The sequence below is a fragment of the Podarcis vaucheri genome (assembly GCF_965113315.1).
Source record: "Podarcis vaucheri genome assembly, chromosome: Z".
Lineage (NCBI taxonomy): Eukaryota > Metazoa > Chordata > Lepidosauria > Squamata > Lacertidae > Podarcis > Podarcis vaucheri.
In genome coordinates, this window is record NC_138758.1 from 7,326,710 (window position 1) to 7,353,143 (window position 26,434).

Sequence of the window (26,434 nt, forward strand, 5' to 3'; positions counted from 1 at the left end):
ACTTTGCTTCATCTTCTAACTCACTGGGAGCTGGGGATTGGCCATCTCACACAGAACCCCTTTCCTTTGTTTCCTTTAATGACCCATCACACAGGCTGTCACCTCAACATAGGAAGCTAGCATGGCTTATATTTTAACCCTTGCTGGATCCAGAGGTTAGAAGGGTCTCACATATGTTATAGAAAAAACCTGTTCCTTTTCCCTTATGGAGCATCCAAGAGCCTGTATAGAGTCCTTCAGCAAGTTCCCAATTGGTAGGTCCTGTGTGTGGTGAGTGAGGACCCTGTTGCAACAGTTCAATAAAGATCCGGCTTACTTGCTGCTTTGCTTCTCACTATTCTCTGGTTGGTCTCTGTTATTTTCTCCTATCAATAGGGAACCTACTTAAGGACTCTATACAGGCTCTTGGATACCCCATAAGGGAAAAGGGGCAGGTTTTTTCTACAACACATACAATCCACTCACCCACCCGATTCATAACACTATTATTAACAACACAACAACAAACTGATGTAGAACACTAGACTCCAACTTGGTAAAATCAGATACTGGGAGAAACCATAATTAACAGATTCATCCATTGCACAACAAGGAATGCTACTGGGAAACGAAAACCATGTCCATGTCAAGTTCTTCATAATCAGAGGGATTCATCGCATTGAGCCCTTTCATTGTGTTGAGGGTTTCTGAGCACATGCAACAAAGAACAGAGAGCTGCCTTATACCAGGTGAGACCATTTATCCCTGTTGTCCAGAACTTCTACTGTGGCCTGCAGTGCCTCTCCAGGATGTTTTCAAATGAATGGTCAAATGAGGCAAAGTTTGCTGGGGTTGTTTGATGTTGTAGTCTAACTCACCCTGACCCCATGGCACAAGGTGAGAAGGAAATCAAGACAAATTAATAAATACCTTTCAAAATATTTCATTTGCATGCCAACTCCAGAACAATTTAAATGATTTCATCTCTAGAACAGCTTGGCAGTTCCATATTATTTTCCATTACCCTCTTCATCTGGGAACATTTGCATATACATGTGGCTTTCCCCTGCCCCTCCCTCCCTCTCTCAACATGATCCCCATGTGGAAAACAGACCCACGTTGAGTCATAAGTGGAATTTAAAAGACTTGTTTCTTCCTACACTCCTGCCATTTGAAAGGAAAGCGTTGCTCATTAGTGAAACTACTTCCCACCTGATGACAAATACAAAGGTTAATGGTATTTTTAGCTTAGACCCAGAAGGGCCCTTTTCATTGGTCAGTCATTAATACTGCAGCATTGTATGCCTGACCGATTGCCTCCCAAATATATCTACCTTGGCCCTTAGCTCACCTTCTGGGTGCCCCCACCAAATGAGATAGGGCAAGTGGCTATTTAAGAAACAGCTCTTTTATTTACTTACTTGTTCATTTATTTTCATTTCAAGCTTGTTTATTTGCATTTATCATTATTTATTCATCAACACTTTTATATCCCACCTTTCCTCCAAATAAATTTTCAAGGAGGGGGCCGTGCCCCCTCAATATTCCCTGGTGACGCATGCACTCTGCACGCACACACTCTGTGACGTGCTCACGTTACTCGTGCATGCTGAGCAATGTGCTCGCATCACACACACAAGCCTCACAGAGTGCACATGACATGTCAGCACATCACGCAGCATATGTGAGTGACAGCAGCATGTCACATGATGTGTGCACATCATGTGGCGCCAGCCCTCCCCCTCAATCACAGGGACAAGCTGGTGCACCTGCCAAACAGGAATGCCTATTTTCTGTTGGGGAGATGCAGCTGGTCAGGAAGGCCCCCTTTGGTGGGTTTGTCCACATTTCCTCTTGTGCCATGCTAGGATGCATGGGTCTGAGCAGTTTTGCATGTGCCCCTATGACATCCCCTGGAAAACACACTCTTTACTGCTGAATCAGGACAAACAACAATCTATGGGACACTTGGTTGCCATTGGTTCCGATTCAGCATCAAAATGCAGGTTTTACCAGGGGAAAGCAGAGAGAGCGACAGATGGAAATGTGGATAAGTCCTTACTCTCAGACTTCTTACATTTTTCTCTCCACCTGAGGCCAGCCTCACCTTTCTATGTGACACCTCACCCTCTGACATTTCTAGATTGCTTTGGGCCACCCAACCTGAAATATAGCCATTCTAGGCTTATTCAACCTGCCTCAGGTGATGCACTTTCCCCTCTGAATCAACCTAATTCAGCTCAGGCCTCAATTGAGTCTTGCAGCTGCAGCAAATATGTATTCTCCTAGACCTAGACTTTTGAAATAAAGTGTATGGGTGCTTTGTAGATCCTTGCACTGCCCTTGACCTCTGCTGTTGGCTTTACTTTGGTTTCATTCATGGACCACCTTCAATTCATGTTAGATTGCATATTAAGTATTATTCCTGTATTTTTAATGTTTGACCTGTTTTCTTTTTACTAATCAACATTCTAGCTTCAGTTAAAGAGAGCATATGGATAGAACACACAATATATTTTCATTTATGTACCTGTTCATTCCCCTCCCCCAATAGGTAATACCAATAATGATTATTTTTTTCACCAGTCACAGATGCACCTCAAGCAAACACCATAGCTTGCATTTGTAGGAGAGATGAAAGATGAATGCTGACCTTTTCTTAGATGTAACAAGTACAAGGGGAACACAAATTATTCATGAAGACAGCAGTTAGTTCTTCATTAGGAGTTTGATTATGAAACGGTGACTCTTTGTCTCTCAGTGGGAGGATGTTCAATGGGAAAACAGATGAAAAACCATTGATCACACCATTCAGATGTACTTTCATTCTGCAAAACTGTTTCTAATACTGTTTTTTCGCAGGGTCAGATTAAGGTGGGTAGGACCTGAGTAGGTCCTACTCAGCCTCAGACTGCAGAGATGGCAGGGACTGGTACAAATATTATTTTAAAAATTAGATGGAAGATTGGTTTTATTGGTAGTAATGTCAAGAGCCTACTAACTCCCCACCAAAAATAAATAAAAATAACCCAAACTTTCCTACACCTTCTCAAGTGAGCTTCATGTTCAAGTGGGAATTTGAATTTGGGTGTCCTACACCACATTGGATTACCTTCTACATCATTTTGCATCTGACCCATCCTAAAGCTTTGAATATTGGAACATTGTGAAGGCTTCATGAAGATTTGCACAATAAGATACCCACCTATACTTTCAACGTTGTTAAAGGAACGTTTTACAGGAGGCAAAGACCAGCATCTTCCATGAATGACACATCTGACAGCTGTGCCTGTAGAATTCACTAACCTAAACAAATACAGATAAATCAGCTTGTTAAATATTGGCAGGGAGAAATAAGGTGTTCCACTGTTTTTCCAGTGTGTGCAGTTAGTATGCTAAAGAAAGATTTGAAAACATGGAAAATATCATTATTTTGTGTGTGGTTATTATTGTTGTTATTTATTTATAAATCTTCCAATTGAATTCCTGGAAATATATTTTCTGCCCCCACCCCCTGATTCCTCAACAGTGAATCACATTCCATAGCATGCATTTGCACATATTAATAATTTATTTTCTCCCATTTTTGATAAAAAATCAATTTAAAAAATGTGTAAGAAAGGGAATTCTTATGTCAAGGACATAAACAGTGTGTGTAATTTTTGAGAGCAGAGGAAGGTGTTATCTTTGAACACAACAGATTGGGAATGTCTAGTGTTGTCCCACATAGCATCTTAGCCTCAGAGACTGTCTGGTGGAGTCCTTACCCGTAAGGTGTGTAAGGAAGGAAACCCCTTCTTTTTTAAATTTCCTACCTTTGTGAGTAGAACAGAACAGTGGAAATGTTCTAGAAGGCCTTTAAATGCCATCTTGGTAGTCAAGATAACCCCAAGACTAATTGTCCATCTGCACATCACTACCTGGCAGCCCTGCTGACCTTGAGTCTCATACTTTGTAAAGCTGGAATTTTTTTAATTATTTTTTTTTGTAATTTTGCTTGTTTACCTTTTGATATAATTGCTCAGTTGTTTCCTGTTGCTATGATTTTGTAATTTATGTATATTTTACCCTGTTTATTTTTATTATTTTGTCCCCCACTCTGAGATTGAAGAGCAGGCTATTGGTACTGCAGGCAAGCAAGCAACAAACCATGATGACTATGTTCTGCCTCTGTGGTCAGAGGCAATGATGCTTGTGACTGCCAGTTGCTGGAAACTGTAGGTGGGGCAAGTGCTCTCGCTGCTCAGGTCCTCCCACCAAAGATGAGCATAAGTGCTCCACTGACCTCTCTAATATCATGGAGAACACCAAGAGCTGTGCTGCTAGTTGTTCTCTATGTTACAGGGCTCCAAACGGCCTCAACTAGAATTCAGGCATTTGGTGTCACTGGTCCCATTCTGTGGAAGATTCTCCCTTCAAAGATTTAGCAGGCCCTCTCACTTTTGACTTCCAGGCATTTATTGAAGACTCTTTTATGTTGACAGGCCTTTGCAGCTATTTAATGATTATCAGTACTGATTTTAAAGATGTTTTATGTTTTAGTGTCATATACCACTCTGATACATTATGATATGGTGGTACAGAGATAGAGATACAGAGAGAGAGAATTTGGGGACCTCGTATTTGGAATGCATGTCAACCTCCAGTTACACCACCCGCATTGTTATTAAGTGCCTCAAATCATTTGCATGCTATCTTGCCTTCTAAAATCTTCAAGTAGCAAGCCTACCGTAATCTGTACCAGAAAAAAAGGCTTGTCTTATAAAATGAAAAGGAGGGGGCCAATCAAAGTAGCACCTCTATTTGGCTCCACTCTGTTATTTTTAAGAAAGTCATCAGTGTCACCCAAACATATGGCATCTATCTATAGAATGTGCTCTTGTGACTTAACTGTTTGTACTTTCCTTATGGCTCTTTGCACATTTCTCCTGGTGCATCTGCAGTACTGTCAGCCTGAAACAGGTGTTAAGAGGCAGCAATGCTGGAGAAAGTGATTTCACAGAGAGCAAAATAAAGGAAATGGAGCTGAAGTTAGGGATGGGGTGAACTTCCTTGGTCTGATTCGCAGCTGGGATTGGGAAACTAAACTACACTTCTCCCAACATCTGGGGAAACAGCTTGTTTTATTTTAAGTCCTATTCTGATCTAGATTGAAACTCATCACACACACCAATGTCTTCAGGAATGCAATGTGATCTGATCCATTCCATAAACTCTCTCTGCTCACTTTCATCCCCTTCAAGCTCACCTACCTACATACTTACCTCCTCCATGTCTACTTGTGTTGACCCATGTACTTGCCTGCTGCCTCGCTACCTCCCTTCAGTTTCCCCTTTCAAATCAACCTCTTGCACTCCTCCTAGGCTCCCACTATAGCTATTAGGTGCACTGGGAAAATTAAATGTTGCCTTTTAGCAACATTATTTTTATTATTAATTAAATGTGTATACTACCCTTCATACGTAATTCTCAGGGTGAATATAAAAAACACAAAATACATAATTAAAATAAGAACAAATGCAAACCAAAAATCTCCCTCTGCTGGTCCTCCAGTATGTTGATTTAGTTTTAGATTCTCATTCTGGTCTGTTCTAGTTGATTGGCCTCTATCTGTCTTGGAAGACAATAGAGGACTGCACCTTTGGGGGAGAAGTCAAACTGTGGGAAGGTTACAGCACGTGCTGTGGCTGTAGAAACCAATATGGGAGAAGCATGTTTTGTTGCAGCTGGGGCAGATAAGGGTGTCTGGTTGTGTTGCTGCAGATACACCATGGCATTTCTTCTCTCTGCGCTCCTCCCAGCGGCCATTCCTCCTCTGGTCACTGCTATGGATCCATGACCTGCCTCCACGTATTGTGGTAATCTGCAAAGGATTCCCACACGGTACGGCTGATGATGTCTGCCAATGGGCCTGGTGCCGGATGCCATCTCCCTGTAGAGCGCTTCCTCAGGGACCCTGCCATCTTCCATTCTGCACAAGGAGACATACTGCCCCCATATCATGTAAGTGACACATGGCATGCAGCCATAGGCTTAAAAAATGAAATAAATGGCTGCAGGTATAAACAGAGGGGAGAAACTGCTTAACACCTTCTTGCTGTTTCTTCTAATCAAATTCCAGCAGTGGCTGGAGTAGCCGGGTGATGGCACTTTTACTACTGTTACTAACATTATCACAGCTAATCAGAAGGGAGAAGTCAGTATCTTTGACAAACAATTGTCAGGATTCATTCCCAGCCAGACCTTGAACCAGAAGAACAAGAGAAGTAGGATTCATGACTAGTGGCCTGCATAGCAGAACAAAGGGCTACTTGGGAGGATTATAATTTACTATTACTTTTTTGGTAATAGTCCCCCCCCCCCATGTGCTTGGGTGTTTTTCAAAATAATAAAATAAAATAGTACTGTGATTTTAGATTGCCGGAAGCCACCCTAAGTGATGCATAGGCACTGGAAAGATGGCGAAGAAATCGTTCATATAAATGTCAGCCAGAATCTTCTCCAGCATTCTGGAGTTGTGCAGCAGAGATTCAGAGGTTATTTGGTGGACAGACCAATGTGAAATGGGATCCCCAGAGGTTGAAAGTTTGAATGCAACTCTATGACACTATTCCAATCATGAAGCCTTTCTGAATTGCAGCAATATGGCACAGTTGTCTTCTTCAGAAGTGCTTTCCTTCACATGCAACATTAAGTACAAATCTCATTTTCTCTCTTTCGCGACACTCTTAACCTCTTAAACAAGGTAATATCCACAGTTCTATGAGCAACTTTTCCTCTGTCAAATAAAGCACTGAAAATTAAATCGATGCAATTCATAGCTGCATACCAAATCTGGTGAAATAACTGCAAGCCATCATCATTATGCCAGGAGATTATACTTTTATTACTGGGAGCATTCTTGGAATACAGCTTAATACGAGTCAATAAATCTCTCATTAAGTAGAATAGCAATGGTGCTGGAACATCAATAAGCATTTTCTTTTAATTAATTAGCATCTGTGTCTTATGTTTGCAAAACTCCAGGAGGAGCTGTTAAACCAAAAAGAAAAACAACAATGCTCACATTCCACTTTCTTTATTTCCCCCCTTTCTCTATTCCTATGCTCTGATCTTCAGAAAGCTACGGTCACATCCGCACCATATATTTAAAGCACATTTAAAACAAATGGCTTCCCCTCAAAGAATCCTGAAAACTGTAGTTTGTTATGGGTGTTGTGAACTGTAGTACTGTTGGAGGTAAACTAGAGTTTCCAGGATTCTTGTGTTTTTAATGTATGGTATGGATGTGACCATTCACTAACTGATCTAAGCAAGAGTGTCAAAGGTGACACAATATTCTATTCTGATTGTGTTAGTTGCACTTTGGGACTTAAATCAGTCATTCACATTAATTCCAGTAGGAAGTGGGTGGCACTGTGGGTTAAATCACAGAGCCTAGGACTTGCCAATCAGAAGGTCGGCGGTTTGAATCCCCGCGATGGGGCGAGCTCCCATTTCACAGTCCCAGCTCCTGCCAACCTAGCAGTTCGAAATCACGTCAAAGTGCAAGTAGATAAATAGGTACCGCTCCGGCGGGAAGGTAAACGGCGTTTTCGTGTGCTGCTCTGGTTCGCCAGAAGTGGCTTAAGTCATGCTGGCCACATGACCCGGAAGCTGTACGCCGGCTCCCTCGGCCAATAAAGTGAGATGAGCGCCACAACCCCAGAGTCGGTCATGACAGGGCCTAATGGTCAGGGGTCCCTTTACCTTTACCTATAACCACAACTAACTTAGGATATGGTGGTGCTTGGTGATGTTTTCAATTCTTAGCCATTCCAGCATAAGGTCCCAGGGTAGGGGATGCAACTTTAACAACGGTGTAAAACAAATTAACAGCCACATGACAGAGGCAGATTTAGGAAAGCACAGCTGGGGCACTGAGCTGGGAGGCTGCCGCAGTGGTAACCACGACAATGATTTAGAATAGGAGGCTAGAGGTTGGAGAGGGGATTTTGGAGTCACACAGGGTGCTGCTGAAATTTGAAAGTCCAAAGTACATGGAAAGAATGGTGTTTGTGTGTAAGATCAGGGTAAAGAGGTACATTTTCAGCATACAGCTGAAACTACCTAATGAAGGTGCAGATGAACCAATGTGGGGTAGAAATTCCACAATTTAGGGGCTGTCAGTCCACCAAGTGTATGTGGGCAGTGGAACTACTGAGGGTGGGGTCCCTCCACTGATCTCAACACCCCCAGAGGGTCTGTAGGGAAGGAGACATTTCTTCAGACTTGAGCCTATCTGTTTCAATGAGTCTATTCAAACTTTAACTCAGTTGAATATCACCTTTAGTCTCTGTAGAATATGGCCAAATCAGAGCAGTATTATTTTACCCATTTACTGGGAGAAAACTCCATTGGAGTTGATGGGTTTACTTCTGAGTGGACATGTATAAAAAGGTGTTTTTTAACCTGGCATTTTTTATTTACTTCAAAAGTGCTAATCTGATTGGGGAAATGATGCCAGGGTTTACCTGGCACATTTTGCATCGTTTTTCTTATCAAATTAGTGGTTTTGAAGTACATAAAGGATGCCAGAATGTTCAACATTTACTCATTTCCCAAACATCGCATCTGTTTTGGCCCAAAGCCTCAGGTTTAGGTATACTTGCATAGCAGAAGGGCAAAAGCTCAGTGGCAAAGCATCCGCTTGGAATGTGGAAGGTCCCAGGTTCTAGCCCAGTCATCTCCAACTAGGACAAGGAATAACCCATGTCTGAAATGCCACTTCCAGGCAGTGTAGACAATTCTGAACTACATATACAAATGGTCTGGCTCAGTATAAGGCAGCTTCCTATGTTCTACCGGTTATTACAAAAAGAAGTAAAGAGGATTTTAACTGGCATCATTTTTCTATTAAACTAAAACATTAAATACATGTCTGCAATGTTCTAACAATTTATTTTGTGTAGGCTGGGCTCTACTGGGATTTGAAACTAATTCAGTGTGTAACATAGTCATAAAGCAAAATAAATATTATACATCTATTTACTGTAGCGAACTGGATTGCCTCATGATAAAGATATCAAATCCATATGGATAGATGAAGCTCTTCATACTGAAGCAGAGGGCTGGTCTACCTATCCCAGTCTTGTCTGATCTCCATAGCATAGTGTGTTATGCTATGGAGATAAGACAAGAGTGGGATATGACACAATAAGAAGCCATAAACAGCAAATGTGTGGAGGGCAATGGGATTGTACCTGCTGCTCCCTGTGCACAATTTCTGCATGTTGAACAACAGCTCAGTGTATGGAGACTTCACTTTGTGTATGCATGGACTGGGGTCTGGATGTGCTCTGCATGCAAAGCTAATACTCTATCACTGAGCATCAGCCTGCGGTAAAAATTTACTTCTACACCACCTTCTTCTCCAGGCAAAGACCACTTTTTAAATAAAACATGGGACGAAACAACTCATATCCAGTGCCTAGTTAGGGACCTACCATTGGATCAGCAGCTGTGATGTGATAGAATCCTGGGTTGGTATCTGCCACAGCTTAAACTCAAAACTGTTGTAATGTACAGTTACTGACTCACACTTGTGTGCATGGACAGGTTAGCCTAAGCCCTGAGCTCAAGTAACCAGTGGGAGGGATGAAGCAGGTTCCCAGCAGCCTTTCTTCCCTCCCTCCCCACACTCTTTCTGACTTCACTGATGCTCCCAGCTGAAGAAAAGCCATGTGAATGAAAACTATTTCTAAATAGGATTTTCCAGCCAGCTGTAACATCTGAAACATCTGTGGGCAAAATCTACACTTACTTGCAAAGCTAAGTGTCTGCGATTTATTCTAGTCTAAGTATTTTCATGAGGAACATTTGTTTAGAACATTTCTTTCAGTCCAAGGAAAATGAACCCTGGGTAAGTGCCTGGAACTCCTGCAATCTCACAGCACTTGGAGATTGGAGTGGCATGCAACATAAAGCATGTGCTCCAACACTGAACTATGGTACTTCTCAACACAATCCAACTTTTATAGGGAGTCAGAAAATAATGCATCAGAGTGAACCCTTACAGATAGAATGCTTTCTGCATTTTTAGACCATGTATAGCAAAATATGAGAGCTGGAAATCTAGGCCAACATGGTACCATCCTATCCCTTTTGTTCTGGACTTCTGAGGTAACAAAATCCTTTAAGTATGCTTATGCTGCCAGTTTAATAAGAATAATAGAATGTCTCAGGGCATGTGGAGGTCATATGCATGACCAAATCATGTGGATTTCTCTGTTGAAGACAGCAGAGATGCTGATAATCATCCCTAAAAGTCTTTTTAAGGACTTCATCAAGAATTCCATTTCTTCATTTAATAGAAATTTATGTCCCACTATCCTTGACCTGTACTCAATGTTTCCTGTTTCCTGCTTGGCAGGGGGTTGGACTCGATGGCCCTTGTGGTCTCTTCCAACTCTATGATTCTATGATTCTATGACATCTGAATGACAGGATAGAGCACTTGTAAGCCACCTTGAGGCCCATCAGGAGAAAAGATGGAGTATATAATAATGATAATAGTGATACACATGCTAAGAAACAAGCAACGGGTTCTTGACCCTACTCTTTCCTTACACACTAGGAGCACAGTAAGAGAGCATTTATCAGAAGTGACATTTTAGATGAACCTTCCCAGTTCGGTGCCATCAAGATGGTGTTGGATGAAAACTCTCAACATTCCTGATCATTGGCTATGCCAGCTTAGACTGATGGGATTTGGGCTTGCCAATCGGAAGGTTGGTGGTTCAAATCCCCATGACGGGGTGAGCTCCCGTTGCTCAGTCCCAGCTCCTGCCAACCTAGCAGTTTGAAAGCACGCCAAAAAGTGCAAGTAGATTAATAGGTACTGCTCTGGCGGGAAGGTTTCGCCACATGACCCAGAAAACCTGTCCATGGACAAACATCGGCTGCCTCAGCTAGTAAAGTGAGATGAGTGCTGCAACCCCAGAGTCATTTGCGACCAGACTTAACTGTCAGGGGTCCTTTACTTTTACCTTTTTTTAAGGCTACCAATGGGCAGATGGACAGCTACATTGCCTGTCTTAGGAGGCTAGAAAAGAATAGGGAAGAAGATCGCTGGAGATAAGGATCCTTCCAGTTTATACAAAATACCCATCTGTTCCATCACTCCATTTTTTATTAATAATGAAACAGATGAATATCACAAGCAAGGAATAAAAGTAATTGGCTACCACTGCTCTCTGTCCAGAGTTTTATTTATGATAGTGTTTCACTTAATTGTTCAGTACTTGGTGGTGGTCTTTTAAATGTGAATATTTATCTATTGATGGCTGCATCATTGTAAGACGACTTGCATATGTGAATGTGACTTCACAAGTTATTAACACTACAAACTTAACTTGTAGCAACATCTCAAATGTGGTCAGTTCACATATTCAGCTGCTAGGTGAGCAGCTATCTGCTGACATCTCTGAATCTATCTCTGATTCTGTTGCATTTTCACTGCTCAGAAACTGCAACCAACCATATAAATTCCATTTTGACTTAGGCAAGAATTAAAATTCCCTGCATTACACCACTGTTCCGTCTTTTGCAGTGTGTCAAGATTAAGAACATAAACCCTCAGTCCACTGTTCTATGAAAATGCCTTATTTCTTTGGCAAAAGCAAGCATGGAAGAGGTAAATTCTTTCAGCTGCAAGATATTGGAAAATAGAAGTGAAACCTTCATTGCGAGTGGCACACCTCTCCTTAGCGTCAAAAAGATTACCCCATTGTATTCTCTCTATTGACTTTATGAGGCTTAGAATAGGGTTCCACTAGATAAGAAGATTGGGATATCATAAAGGTTACTGTCAGCTCAGTCCCAGCTTCTAGTCATTCAATACGAATTTATGAACGTTTTCGGTCTCCTCTTTAACTTATACATTACATGATGTTGGGGTTCATAAAGAGTATGGCTATTGCTCCAGTTCTCCTTCCTGCTGCAACCACCAGTATTCAACTGAAAGTTCCTTCCCATCCAGTGCCAGATTTACATATAAGCTAAACAAGCTATAGCTTAGGCCCCCACTCTCTTGCCTCCCCAATTGACTATTAATATTCTTCTTCTTAATTGTATTTCAGTTCAACAATTACTTTGATAAAATACATATTTTGTTATGTGCAAATGGCTTTAGATACCTATTATGTCCATAAATTACCATATAGCATATATTCAACAAACAAAAAAAAACAGCGATAATTTGTTGTTGACAAAGGACAGCTGAACATATAAAGGGCCCCATTACCTTCAGTAGCTTAGAGCATCATCAAACCTAAATCCAGCCCTGTTTCCATCCCATTGTGGTTCTGCTTGGGCAAAATCAAAAATGAACAAGCAGGTGGGGGGTAGGAGTGGGGTGGGGGTGAAACGTTGCCTAAAATTGTAGCAGCTATACTACTTTGCCTAAAACAAATCTGAAAGTTAATTTTGAAATTCCTGTAAGGCAAATGTTGGGAACTTCAGGACCAGGGGAGAAATGCAACTCTGTCTGTTCCTCTGTCTGTTCCTCAGGACCCTTCCCAAGTCACACCCCTTCCTCAGTCTCAACCCTCTCTCCATCCTCCAGAACACATGATTAATGAGGATTTAAACCCCCAATTAAACATATAATTTAAGAATACAAAGAGAGGAATTCAGAAGGCAGAAATGGGGCGGTGTTTCACATTGCAGGTTTTATGTACCTGTGCCTACAAGGGTCCAAGATGGGGGAGGGGTGCATTTCTTTTATTCCTAAGGCCCACATTCTTTCCTGAAGAGATAATGGCTCCTTGAGGATGCTGGCTCTGACAGTTCCAGCCAGATCCACCATGGTGGGCATGTTATCAAGAGGTTTTGAGAAGTGATTAGGTCCTCAGTTAGTGCCTGAGTCTGTTCCTGACAAATTAATAGTCAGTGCTATGTATGAGACTTCCAGGCGTCCCTCACTAATTTCTTCTGAATCAGTGCCCTGGTTCCTGCTTGAATAATGTTCAAATACTGCTTTCTACTAAAAAAAGAAAGAAAGAAAGCAATTTACAGCCAAGTAATAAAATCACATGGGCAAGTAGATAAATAGGTACCGCTTACCAGCGGGAAGGTAAACGGCGTTCCGTGTGCGGCTCTGGCTCGCCAGAGCAGCGTTGTCACGCTGGCCACGTGACCCGGAAGTGTCTTCGGACAGCGCTGGCCCCCGGCCAATAGATGTGAGATGGGCGCACAAACCCCAGAGTCTGTCAAGACTGGCCCGTTCGGGCAGGGGTACCTTTACCTTTACCTTTAATAAAATCACATAAGCATATTAAAAATAGGTTTTACACTGCAATCATATCATTTGTGTTTCTCACATGTCTGATAAATGTCTCAAATGGCCAAAAGAAAGGAAAGTAAGCAGCTTTGTTCTTAATTTGGAAACAAAAATTCTCAGCATACAGTGATAACAGAGGGATGTTCTGTACCTTCTAATCTGGTTCAAAGTTTCATCTGCAATGAAATTTCAAGAGAAATTTGAAATACCTGTGTATGGGAAAGCCCCAGGAATTTTGAGCAGAATATACTATATGGAATTGCAGTCCATGCACTGAAAAGAAGAGGCTGAAACAATGCCGAAATTTCCCATCATTTCCATGCCAGCAGATCAAGGGTTCATGTCAAGAGGCGATAAGCCATAATTGGGAGAACCGGATTGTTTGTTGCTTAGATTGGTTGTGTCCAGTTCAGAACTAAGTAGGCTAAGTTATTAAATTCTAATCACTTGGTTGAACAAAAGCTTCCTTCATAAATCATTCCTTAATAGCCTGTCCAAAATTTCTTAAAGGTGCTGCAGCTGCACTGCAGGATTGTTCAGCCAGTCAGATTTTAATTATTGAAATGATGCAGCTCAAAGTTAGTTCAGAAAATAAATCCATCCTGGGTGTGGCAATGCTATGTTACTTAGGTAGTGACTGATCAACCGCTTGCTGTGGTTCATTACCACTGATACAGACAGCATTACACTTCCAGCTCAGGGATCTGCCAGATATCTTTCTGGTTCAATGTAGGGGGCAAATGAATGGATTGGTTGAAATATTTATATCATGCTGTTTGATCTGTAATACCCACAATGTAGATAACAAACTTCTTAAGATATTCAGGAGATCAAAATTAGGGATTTTAAGTAGAACCTGCTGAATTGTCACGTCCTGAAGCAACATACAAACTGAAACACAGCTATCCAATATTTGACTTTTGTGATACAGTTCTCAAACAATAACAAAAAGGCATACAAAGAAGCATATATCAGGGAAAGTGAGCACAAAAATACCTATATTATATTATTTACATTTATAAAAGGAACCTGCATTATTTTAGGGGAAATTACTTTAAAAATGTGTTGATTAAGCAAAATTACATACAAAAGGCATATATTAAATAAAATCCAAATGAACCTCTGCAGAACTTTTTTTTTAAAAAAAGTAAACTGATGTGAACACAGGAAGAATTAAATAAAGATTGGGGAAATTGAAAGAATCCAGAATTGACAGATATCTCCCCAGTTTCCAATCCATACATTCTATTTGATGCGTATTTGTTTGTCTGCTATTACATTGCCATCCCCACCCCCTCAGCATAGTGATTTCAGCCAGTCTAAGAGGCTATGTAGTATTATGATGTCTTATTTTTTTATTTTTAAATAATTTTTATTGAATGATTTTATGTTACAAAAAACAATACAGCCATACTACCACTAAATGTAATTAAGAAATAAAAATGACATACATCAATATTTAGTTTGTTATTTGTTATTTACCGTCTTATTTCCTCCCAAACATTGCATACAAAATATTTGCTTTCATTAATATCAATTTGTGTGTGGGTGTGTGGGTGTCTGCACATATGTATGTTTTTGTAAAGTATTATGATGTCTTAATGCTACACTGTTAGCACCAATGAGAGCAATTGGAGCCAGTTCAGAGTAAGAGTAATGACTGCTCCCCACCTCAAATGGGTGGGTCGCTTTTTGCGGCGGCACACGCAGCCCCTTGATCCTACACAATCCCCAGCAATGTAGCTTGTCTTCACCTCCCCAAGATGGATACCTGGAGGTTCCTGCCCAACCTCAGACAGTTAGCCAACCCCACTTGCGGAGGTGTTGCCTGGGGAATTGACCAGGTAGAGTTAAGACCTTCCTGCACACACAGTAGAGGGTGGTACTTACCTGGGAGTCCTCACTTAGCTCCAGAGCTTCTCCCACCCTGCCCTCCCTCAGTGTACACCTTCCTTTTGCAGGTTAACCTCATCTTTATAGGTATGTGGGCATTGCTAATGTCATTGATGGTTGCTGTTGAAGGACTGGGAAGGAATTTTTCTGCATTGGCAGGTTTTGCCTTCCCCGTAGCAAAACGTCACAACTTTGGCGGTTTCAGGCCTTGGGCTGAATCCTTTAGTCTATCTTCCCTAAATGGGTGGGGGGTGGCAGTGACAATCCCAGGGTTCCCAGTTAAAGGGGTTGTGTGGAAGGGAGTAACTGGCCATACGCTATTAGGTTGTCAGTGCTCTCCCCTGTGTTGTGGCAAAATGGGGGGGGGTGAGCTCACTGTTTAAACATACGTTTTCCTGAGCCAGCCCAATCCCCACACAGTTTGGATAACCCTGATGTTCCCCAGATCCCCGGGGACTGGGAGGAATAAATGCCCAATGCCTCAGCCAAGGTCTTCCTACAGCTGAAAGTTTAATAAAGTTGTGGCCTTCTCCGCCTGGCCACACAATGCTTCATCTGTAACACTGCCCTCACTCGGAATGGGCGAGCAACTTTGTCTCATTCCAGTTATACATGCCATCATTTCAATTCCAAATCTAGCATCCGAAGAATTACTTGAGAAGCACCCACAGGCTTACATGCACTTTGAACAGTGAATTGTCACTCCCTTCAACTAATTCTAGAGCAGTGTTTCCCAACCTTTTTTGGGCAAAGGCACACTTGTTTCATGAAAAAAATCTCGAGGCACACCACCATTACAGCCCCGTGACGTCAGCGCGCAGCGTCACGCCGGGAGGGACATGAATTGCTAGCAAATTACATAATCACCTCCTTGAGGGCTGGCTCATCTTCTCCGAAGGCAGAACCCCATTAATTAACAGCACAGACTCACACCATAGCCAAGACGAGAGGGGAAAACCTCAGTCATGCACAGTCATGCACATGTGGGGGCTAAATGAGGACGAAGACCAGGCAGAGAGCAGGGTTCAAATCACCCCACCTGGCCAGGACAATCCCTGGGTGCTCCCTTGGGCCACTCGCCTGACCCACCTCGCAGGGCTGTTGTTGCGAGGATAACACGGGGAGAACCACGCGTGCCCCCGGGAGCTCCTTGGAGGAGAAAGCGGGCAATGAATGCAATGCACGAAATATATGAGAGGCGACCAGGTTTTGCAGGTGAGGGGCCCCCGCCAGCCTCCGCTTCCAACACCCGGCGCAACGACGCCCAAGTTTCCCCCCGGGCTCGGCTCGGGGAGCAGCGCTGCTCCCCCCCGGCTCCCCTTCACCCTCCCGGCTCTCTCTGCCGCCCACTGGGGACCCCCCTCACCTGCCAAGTCCGGAGCGCCGGTGGAAGTTGCATGCATGCATGCAGGGCGCCGCGTTGCCATTGCATTGCACTGCACTCCATGCAACGCCTGCACCCATGCATTGCCTTGCACGCCCGCCAAGGGGTCTCCCCGCGGTCTGATGCGTCCCCTCCGGCGCGGATGCAGCATTGGAAAAATAAAAAACCCCGACGCAGTGCTACCTGGGGGGCAGCCTCCGCCTCTGCCGCTCCACCTCCGCGGGGATCCCCGGGCTCCATTCTGCCGCCCGATCTCCGCGGGGGCGCAGGCAGGCTGCGCGGGGTCTGCGCGGAAGAGCCCCTGCCCGCCCGGCCACCGCTGCGCTCATTCCATGGCCGGGAGAAGAGCGCTTCAAACAAAACGCCCGGCCCGCCAGGCCACGCTGGGAAACGTAGTTTGCGCACCCCGCGCGGGCGCGGAGCCCAAGGGCGAGGGGACTACGGATCCCGGCAGCCCCCGCACCGGGGACGGAGGGGGAGGGGCCGGGTGCAGGGATGGAGGGACGGGTGGGCGAGTGAGTGAGTGAGTGGCAGCCGCCAAGCCTTGGCCGAGAGCCAGGAAGGGCCTCCCCGGAGGAGGAGGAGGAGGGAGGCGCAGAGCGGGAGGGAACCCCAGGGGTCATCTAGTGACGGCGGCCCAATCGAAAATTTGACTTAAAAAAAAAAATCTTTCAAATTTTTTAATTTTTCCCGCGGCACACCAGGCAACATCTCGCGGCACACTAGTGTGCCGCGGAACAGTGGTTGGGAAACACTGTTCTAGAGGTTTGTTTTCCCTGCTAAAATATCTACAAAACAAAAGAAGAAATTGTATACATCTGAAATTGCTGCAGCATGAGTAATGGCCCTCCAACTTGTTTGCAATTTGGCAATGGGCCAGAGGAGGGGAGGACCACTAGCCACACACATTGGGTGGGTCACCAAAGCTAGCTTTTTGCATATCTTTGTACAGTGGATGTGGGTTACAGACAGAATGGCTCTACTAAGGGGAATAAAGTGTGAAATAAATGAGTATCTGGTCTGAAAGAGGGCAGTAGAGTGGGTGTGGGGTCATCAAAAATACAACAAATTGTGGCACTTCCTAGTATTATGGTGGAAGTGTAAATCAGATCATGATGTTACTTGTATCATGGTTTTGGGGTCATTCCATAGGTCTTCCTGATCCATTGGTTCCATGATAAATTATACATCTTTATTATTAATGTATGAGACAGTAGTGATGGAAATTTGTAGCTCTAAAGTTTCTGTCAGAAAAGGTTCCCATTCCTTCCTTTGACTTGTCTAGCTCTTTTTTTCTCCTTTTTGCATATTTAAATCAGAGCTGAAATGAGTAGCTTTTTTGGAGGGGGGGGGGGTTGGTGAAATATGCTTTGGGGATGTTCTCTCTTACCCAACCCCAGTCTCTTTTCTCTTTTCTCTTTTCCAGGAATATAGAAAAGTTCAGAACTGGTTTTCAGGGTTATGATCCATTAGAGCAGAGCAGCTTATGCTGCCTTTGTTAAAAACTGCTTATGCATTTAAATGTAGAGGAGGGGTCATTTAGAAGTTACACTCAGCATTATCAGTGAGAAGGGCCTTTTCCACACATGCATATAGTTTGTGCAACTCTTGAGAATAGTTCCATTGCCAAAACTCATAACTAAGTCTGAGCCAAATGTTCTAATTTGAAAACTTTCTGGTGATGTTTTGGTTCCAATTTTGGATGGCATGGTGAAAAAATGTCCTAAAACCACACCATTCCTTCTTACTGCCTCTTCTCCCCAAGGTGGTGAACTCCATCCCATGTCAGGATTCAGCTATGATCATGCCTGAGGTATCATTGGAGGAGGGTGAACATTGCCCTCAAGAGGATTTCTGCCCCTCTAGCTACCTTGAGGAGATGGTGGATCGAGACAAACGCATGTTCCTCCTGGTTTGCCCACCAGCGCTTATATACTTGTGGGTTGTTATGGTTAGAGTGCCTGACTCTCACATGGGAGACCAGAGTTTGAATCCCTGCCTATCCCTGGGTAGCTTTGGGCCATTCATAATCTTTCAGTTTAATTTACCTCATAGGGTTTGTTGTGAGGGTGAAATATACCACCTTGAGACCACTGGAAGAAAAAGGTGGTATATCAATGTATTTGTCCTGCACATCCCAGCCAAGTTAATTCTTTATTGACAAAAGCACACACTTATCACATCTTTTAAGGTCCACTTTGGACACCCACACCCACACACTTCTAGCATCTACATAGCTGTTTTCCTGGTTTGTGCCTGGTGGAACAGTTGAAGTAACAGTGGGACCATAACTCCCAGGATTATGTACCCTTATCTGATGGAATGTGCACATGCAACCAGAGACATTGACTGCTTAGACCTTTCCCCTTCGCCACACCCTAGCTCCTACCTCGTGGGTGTCATCAAACTCATAAATCGCTGGCCCCCTCTCCCAAGTCCACCTTCAGCCCCCTGCCTCTGTCACAAATTCATCAGAGCCCTGCTAGTCCCTGACAGTAATACGTAACCATACTTATAGCTCATACCCTTTAGAATTCCCTCCAATTACATATTAATCTTTTTTCTTTCTGGAACCTACTGAAAACCTTCCTCTTTCAGCAAACATTTTAGGTAGAATCCTTCATCCCAGTCTGTATCTGTATTGGAACTATTTGCTAACTGATTTATATGCAGAATTAAAAAAAAAATAGTTTTAATACATGAAAGTATTTAAATTGCTTTATTTGCAGAATTGTTTTTCATTGTTTTTATACTTCTCATTCATGTAACCTGCCCTGGGACCTCTGATGCAGCAAAAACATCCAGATCAGAGGAAAAGAGACCTAACATCAACCAAGGCCAGATCTATACAAATATTTTAAAAATGCTATTAAAAATGATTATGGGGGTGGGAGGAGCTCCTAAGGCAATCTATCATTGACTTTGGATTCTGCTCTACAGTGCCACCTAGTGCCTTATTTTTATGACACATTTTTAACGTTATAAGTTGACCTGTGTAGCTGAGTCCCAAGTTCCCTGTCTCTGCTGCAGCCTTAAGAGACTGGAACAGGGAATCTGTGACCTTCCAGATGTTGCTGGACTCCCACTCCCATAAGCACTAGTCAGCATGGTCACTATTAAAAGGATGATAGGAATCAACAGCACCTGGAGAGCCACAGGTTCCTTATCTGTGCTATAAAAAAACTGTCCAAGCATGAGTGGGACTATGGAGAAACCGGATGCTGCATGTTGCAAGAGATTTTAAGTCTATTTCTCTTGCTTGGTACTTCTTGCAGAACTCCCAGCTGCTAATATTTCTTTCTAGATGTTGTGACTATGGGAGAGATATTTCTGGGAATAGGGTTAACAAAAAAAAGTATTTTTAAGCATGTTGAAGTCTCATCGGGGAGACAAATATTCCTAATTCAGGTAACTACACATGTCAAAGTTATAGAAAGAATCTTCTATTTAATGACTTTAATGAAATAAACCATCTGATTCCAGATAGAAAGTGAGAGTCTATTAAAACCTTTTGGGGAAACTTGGGAGTGAAAAGGCTGAATAAACTCATCATAGGAACTTCTGATAAACTGCCACTTGGAATTGTAAATCTATTTGTCAAAATACCTTAGAGAGAGACACTCTGTTTTATCTTGCTATATAGATTGCTAAGCTATTTCCCCCACAAGCACTATTACCCTTTGAACAGAGCTCTATTATATATTTATACTTGCTAAGCTTAAGCCAAGTTAGAAGAGGGTCCCTATAGTTTCGAAAGATTCTGAATAGCATTTGTATGTGTGTGTTGGGTTTTGTTTGTTTGTATGCAAGGAAAACAGTCTCCCTGGAATAGACTTACTTTGGTCATGGGCACTTTCTGTGCCCTTAAAGCCCAAGCAGAACATGAGCCACATCCAGGTCATATTCATACTATATATTTTAAACACTGAACAGTCATGGCTTCCCCCAAATTGTTATGGGAGCTGTTAGGTGACTCCTACTACTCACAAAGCACTACAATTCAGAGTGTTTTAACAACCAATCTCTCTTCCCAGGGAACTCTGGAAACGCCCATCAAGTTTTGTTGTCCTTGTCCTTCAATCTGGCTAAATACAATGCTTTTGCTCTAATACAGGAAGTCAGCTCTGGACATGGCAAGGAAGGGACTGGAAATTGAGACAGTGGTAAACAAGGAAAGCCTATGCATTCATTTTCATTGCATACATTCCTGGATTGGTTGCACTGGAGTATGGCTACAAAGTAGTTCTGTCAAAGGCTTCATGGGGCGGCGGAATAGGTTTGGAGATGTGATTTGAAGGAAGAGGGGTAGCATCATGTTGTGGGAGGCAGAGGATAGCCCAATATTATTATTTTTCCTGCCTGAAGCAAAGGACATTTTGGTGTCCCTGCCTGCTCCCATACCATGTGAAGAAGCTGACATGCTTCAACATGGCTGATGGAGGAGCACTCTCCGCCACACTTGGAAGCAGCAACCTCACACAGTCCTGTCCTCCAGCAACTTGCCCCTCAGCATAGACTGCCACCTAATGGACTAGTGTAATGCACCGCATGTGGAGCTGCTCTTGGGTATCGTCCAGAGACTGCAGCTAGTGCAGAATGCATCTACTAGCCTGGTATATGGTGCAACCTGATGGGGACATGTGCAATTGGTCCTGAAAGTGGTGCACTGAGCTTCCCACCCACAGCATTAGAACCTCACTTGGTCACTGCACAAGTTGAAAGCGCTGGAAATAATTTTTTCCTCCTAACCTTAATTAGTCCCTTGGCGGTAGTGGTGGTTTTGCCTTTTATTTTATCCCCTATGCATAGGTGGCTACAAAGACAGATCATACCTAGTTTTTCTTTGTAAGCATTAAGGACAATCACTGCTTGAATGAAAACATTATAAAACGACATTCCAGATGCCATTAATTAAAAGTGCAATTCATCATAGCCATAACAACCATTCATACTCATGCTTTGTTGGGCACTACAACACTCCACCTCTGCAGGATTTCTGGATTGCAGTAGATAAAGTTGAGCCACTTCTCCTGCTCTCTTAAATAAAAAAATAATAAAACAATGTGTGTGTGCATGTGTGCGCACACATATGCATATTGCATAATTGCATTGTGATTCTGCAGTAGATTCAGCATGGCACATTGCTGCGATATAGCGTGCCATTATAGATGGAAACAAAGAAGTGTAAAAGTGATGGGAGGCATTGATTGTGAATTCTCAGAAGGTATTTTATGAACAGTTCCCCCCCCCCCCTTTTTTTTTTTTTTTGCTTTTGGTATGCTTGACTTCCACTACAATTTCTTCTTGAAAAGAAGAGGGGAACTTTGTATCTCTCTGCTGTGCACAGCAAAATCTGGTATGCTATTACTATAACTCAGAAAAAGTGTGAAGGACTTAGATAGGAAACAGACTCATAGCGGTTTCAGAGGAGAAGGGGAAACAGAAGTATTTTTCGGTGCTTCCTCCTGCTTGTTTAACAAGGCTACGCTTGTGTACCCCACACTCCACATTTAGTTTCACGTGAGTCTGTTAATTTCATTTGACATGACTAAGTCCCCATTCACACCATACAATTAAAGCACCACAATACCAGGATAAACAGTCATGGCTTCTACCAAAGAATTCTGGGAGCTGGGAGTTGTTAAATGTAGCTCTGTGAGGGTAATAAGGACCTCCCAACAACTTTCAATGCTCTTAACAAACTACTGTTCCCAGGATTCTTTGTTTGTTGGGGGTGGGGTGTCGAAGCCATGATTATTTCCACTGGTATCATAGTGATTTAATTGTATGATGTGACTGTGGCCTTCGTCATACTCAAAGCCAAATGAAGTTAATAGACATGGCTTACTTAAGTCCCTTAATTACAGTGGATCTTCTCTGGATAGAAGTGAGTTGAAACAACCCATGCATTGCATGTGCATTTTAAAAGTATTTCACTCACTGTGGTATTTCTCAGCCTTCATTTACTATAAGGCCTGGGGTGGGGTATATAAATATAACTGTGTAATTAAAAATAAAATAAAATAATTTCAATAAGAAAGTAATACACCTCAAACAGGAAGCCAATAAGTTGCTGTTTAATGTTTCTTGTAAGCCACTTTGGAAAGATTTGTAACCTGAGAGGCAAGAGAAATAATGGCAATGGATGGATGAAACTGCTATGTGAACAAGATACTATGAAGATGTTGCAGCCATCAGATATACATAAAATACTTCCCCTGTTTGCAATATATCATGCAAGCGGGGAGAGGGGGGGAGAGGTTTTTCCTTCTCTCGTCAGCAGATGAAGGGGCTTATTCCCTCTTTGTCTCTTTCCATGCTCAAAATCTAAACCTTTTAAAATAATGTTTTTGCTACGGTTTTCATTTTGCAAAAATGTTTCAAGCTGAACTTCACTTGAACCTCTGATGCACTGTGACTGAAGCCTTGTGAAATTGAATCTGATGTCTAATTCAGTTTTATTTTAACTGGTTTATCCCTTCAAAGGATCTCTGAATTAGAGTAACAGAACTGACACATGTTATCTTCCAACTCAGTAGCTTTTTACTTGTAATTTTGCACATTGGATAGAACTGGCATGCAAGACACAAGAGCAAGGGCACAGTTGTTTCCTTGAAAGTAAAAAACCAGTGTTCATATTGCCGAGAATATTTGTACTTGTTTTTAATGGACCCAGCCTAGATAGTTCAGTTGGTTAGAGCATGGTGCTGATAACCCAAGGTTGTAGGTTCAATCCTTGTATGGGCCAGCTGCATATTCCTGCATTGCAGGGGGTTGGGCTAAATGATCCTCAAGGTACCTTCCAACTCCATGATTCCATGATTCCCTCCCAGCTTCACCTTCTGTTTTATAAGCTTGTGCTGGAGAGCCTGTTTTATAGCCTAAGGTCCACATTCCCTCATGGGTAATTTTCCAGTGGTGGGGGTGAGGTGTAGTGGCAAAAGTTGGTGGGACAACTGGTGTGATTTTTACCTTTGCACAGTAAAAGACAGAGGTTTCTACTTATGGCCACATGTCACCAACTGTCATAGGCTGCTTGGCCACAGAGGAATGATCGGAGGAACCAGCTAGGAAACCCCAAAGGGAAGATGGTTCAGAGCCTGAGGATTGGTGAGATGATGATGAGTGGTCAGAGGGAGGAGACTGGGATAAGGAGGTGTCAGAAGTGGTAACAGTGGTGAGCAGGGGGAGTCTGTGACAGGGAGAAGTCCAGAATCAAAAGTTGAAGATGAAGCTGAAGAGGAGGGAGTCTATGAGGCAGAGAAGAGGCAGATTGGTGAAGAGGCACAAGTGTCTCCCCCTTCTGCAGGAATGAGCTCTCCTCCTCCTGGACTTCCAGAACCAGGGGAGGCATGAAGAGGGTGGCGGAGAAGTTTGTTTCGCACAGCCACACTCAGATTGCTAGGGATCAACCTTGGGGAGGAAGTCAGTTAAACAGCTGTGGGGAGGCAAGAACCTTCTGTCTTAGCTTCTGTTTCGTGGGGACAAGACCTGCTAGAGATGAGTTGCAATGTTCATCAGGCCTGACTGTCCTGTGCACTTCCTGTTTTTGCTAATAAATTCCAACTTTACTTCAACTTACCCAGTGTGATTTACTGCTTGCTCACTCCTGTCACTCATCTCTTTCTATCCTCCATTCAAAAAAAGCAAGAGGCATTATCACAGTTGCAGCCAGGCAAAAAAACTAAAAGAGGATGCAGGGGAATTTGTATGGGGATAAGGGGTGGGGGTGTAGAGATGTTGTGTGCAGATGACATCGACCTTCTGAGGATGCTCTACAGAGACCCATAAATCATTTCGCCTAAGCCTGCATGGAGTTCTGCACAAAGGCAGTTGCCTGGACATGTGACATGAAGGTTGGCAATATTAACCCCGCCATATGGAATCCCTTGAAGATGATTGCAGTGCCTGGAGACAGACAGTCAGGTCATGTATTCACAACAGCGACCAGAAGGGGAATAACAGCTGGGAGGAGCACAGAGAGAAGAAATGCTGTGGTGCATCTGTAGCAGCACAACTGGACACAAACATCAGCTCCAACTTCAATAAATCAGGACCAGGCGGCAGAAGGCCCCCAGTCGGCACACCCACCCAACAGGGACAAATGTAAGGTCCTGCACTTGGTCAGGAAGAACCAGCTGAACAAATATCAAATGAAAGACACCTGGATTGCCAGCAGTACATGTGAAAAGGATCTTGGGGTCTTAGAAGGCCACAAACTTAACATGAGTCAGCAGTGTGATGTGGCAGCAAAAAAGAAATAAAGGCTAATGCTGTTCTAGACTGCATCAGTATTAGAATACTGTCCGAATCAAGGGAAGTAATAGTACTGCTTTGGTACTATTCTATCTTGGTCAAACCACACCTGGAGTACTGTGCCCAGTTTGGGGCACCACAATTTAAGAAGGATGTAAGGTTGTCATAAGTCCTCTATTCCAGGACACACCCTCTTTTTCATACATAGACTCTTCATAGCAATCCATGGCTAAAAGCAGAAGTCAGCAAATGTGTCCTCTTTTTTGCTCTTCAGAATATGGCAACCTAGAGGAGGACAACAAAGATGATAAAAGTTCTGGAAACCAAGCCTTATGAGGAATGGCTGAGGGAGTTGGGTATGTTTAGCCTGGAAAAGAGGAGACTGAGAGGAGATATGATAGCCATCTAGAACTATATAAAAGGCATGTGACAACATGGAAGACGGAGCAAGTTAGTTTTCTCCTGCTCTGGAGGTTAGGGCCTGAACCAATGGCTTCAAGTTACAAGAAAGGAGATTCCAGCTAAACATCAGGAAGAATTCTGATTGTAGGAGCTGTTTGATAGTTTGATAGGACTTCCTCGGAAGGTGGTGGACTCTCCTTGGAGGCTTTTATGTAGAGGTTGGATGGCCATCTGTCAGGGATGCCTTTGTTGAGATTCCTGTATGGCAGGAAGTTGGACTAGATATGACCCTTGGGGTCCCATCGAACTCCACAATTCTGTGAGGCAGGTGGAACCATCCATCTCATGATGAAAAACAGTGACTCTTTCTCCCTTCACCCCTCAGAAGATTACATTTCAAAGAGGAAATGGGATTTTCTTTTACTTAAAAATTGCTTTGCAGAATGTTTGTGGTCTTTCAAATGAAGCAGTTGCTGCAGCTGAGGAACCAGTGGTCACGTGATTCAATTTGTGGGATTGCAGCTGGTAAATATTAAAGGTCATAATGGATATAAATCTTGATTATGCTTTGCAGAATCCTAGTGAGGACACACTCATTTAAGCCAAGATTATATTGTCTTTTGCAGCCAGCCAGTGTTATGATGGTTTATTGTGGATTTCTTGCTTCTGCTTCTTTCATAAATTAAAAAGAGCACACAAGGAATTAACAGTGGGACTGTGGGATAGGAAATTAACCTTGTGCCCTCAGTAAAGCTTTACTAGACTAGCTTTGGCGCATTAGCTAATTAAAGGTAGGCATTTAAAATACCCCCCCAACAAAAAAAATTGGCCTGACAATAATCCTAGCCTTCCATAATTATTAGCTCAGAGTTGGGAAAGAATCAGAAAGCTCTATGAATATAGCAGTGACAAAAAATATAAGGTAATTCCCTTATGCAATATAATGGGCATTACTGAAACATGGTGGAATGAGACTCATGACTGAAATGAAGCAACTGAGGTATATACGGTAAATCTATTCAAAGGGAATATGCTGAACAGGAAGGGAAGAGGAGTGAAATTATATGTAAAGGGATGTGTATACCTGTGAGAAGGAAACAATAATGTCTTCATTGTAGGAATCTGTTTTAAACTTCCAAGCCAGACATGGATGTTGCCTGCCTAGAGCAGATGACTAAGTATTTTAAAAAGGAAAGCAT

The 26,434-nt window shown here is 42.9% G+C and overlaps 1 long non-coding RNA gene across 1 annotated transcript; it reads right to left on the reverse strand.

Annotated features, from left to right (window-relative positions):
- Positions 1-538: 538 nt before the first annotated feature.
- On the reverse strand, positions 539-9,583 carry LOC309523900. Its single transcript, XR_014215679.1, has 3 exons — positions 9,465-9,583; positions 3,185-3,285; positions 539-858 (listed from the first exon to the last, which is right to left on the reverse strand). It is a non-coding gene; the product is annotated as an uncharacterized lncRNA (long non-coding RNA).
- Between the last annotated feature and the right edge of the window lie 16,851 nt (positions 9,584-26,434).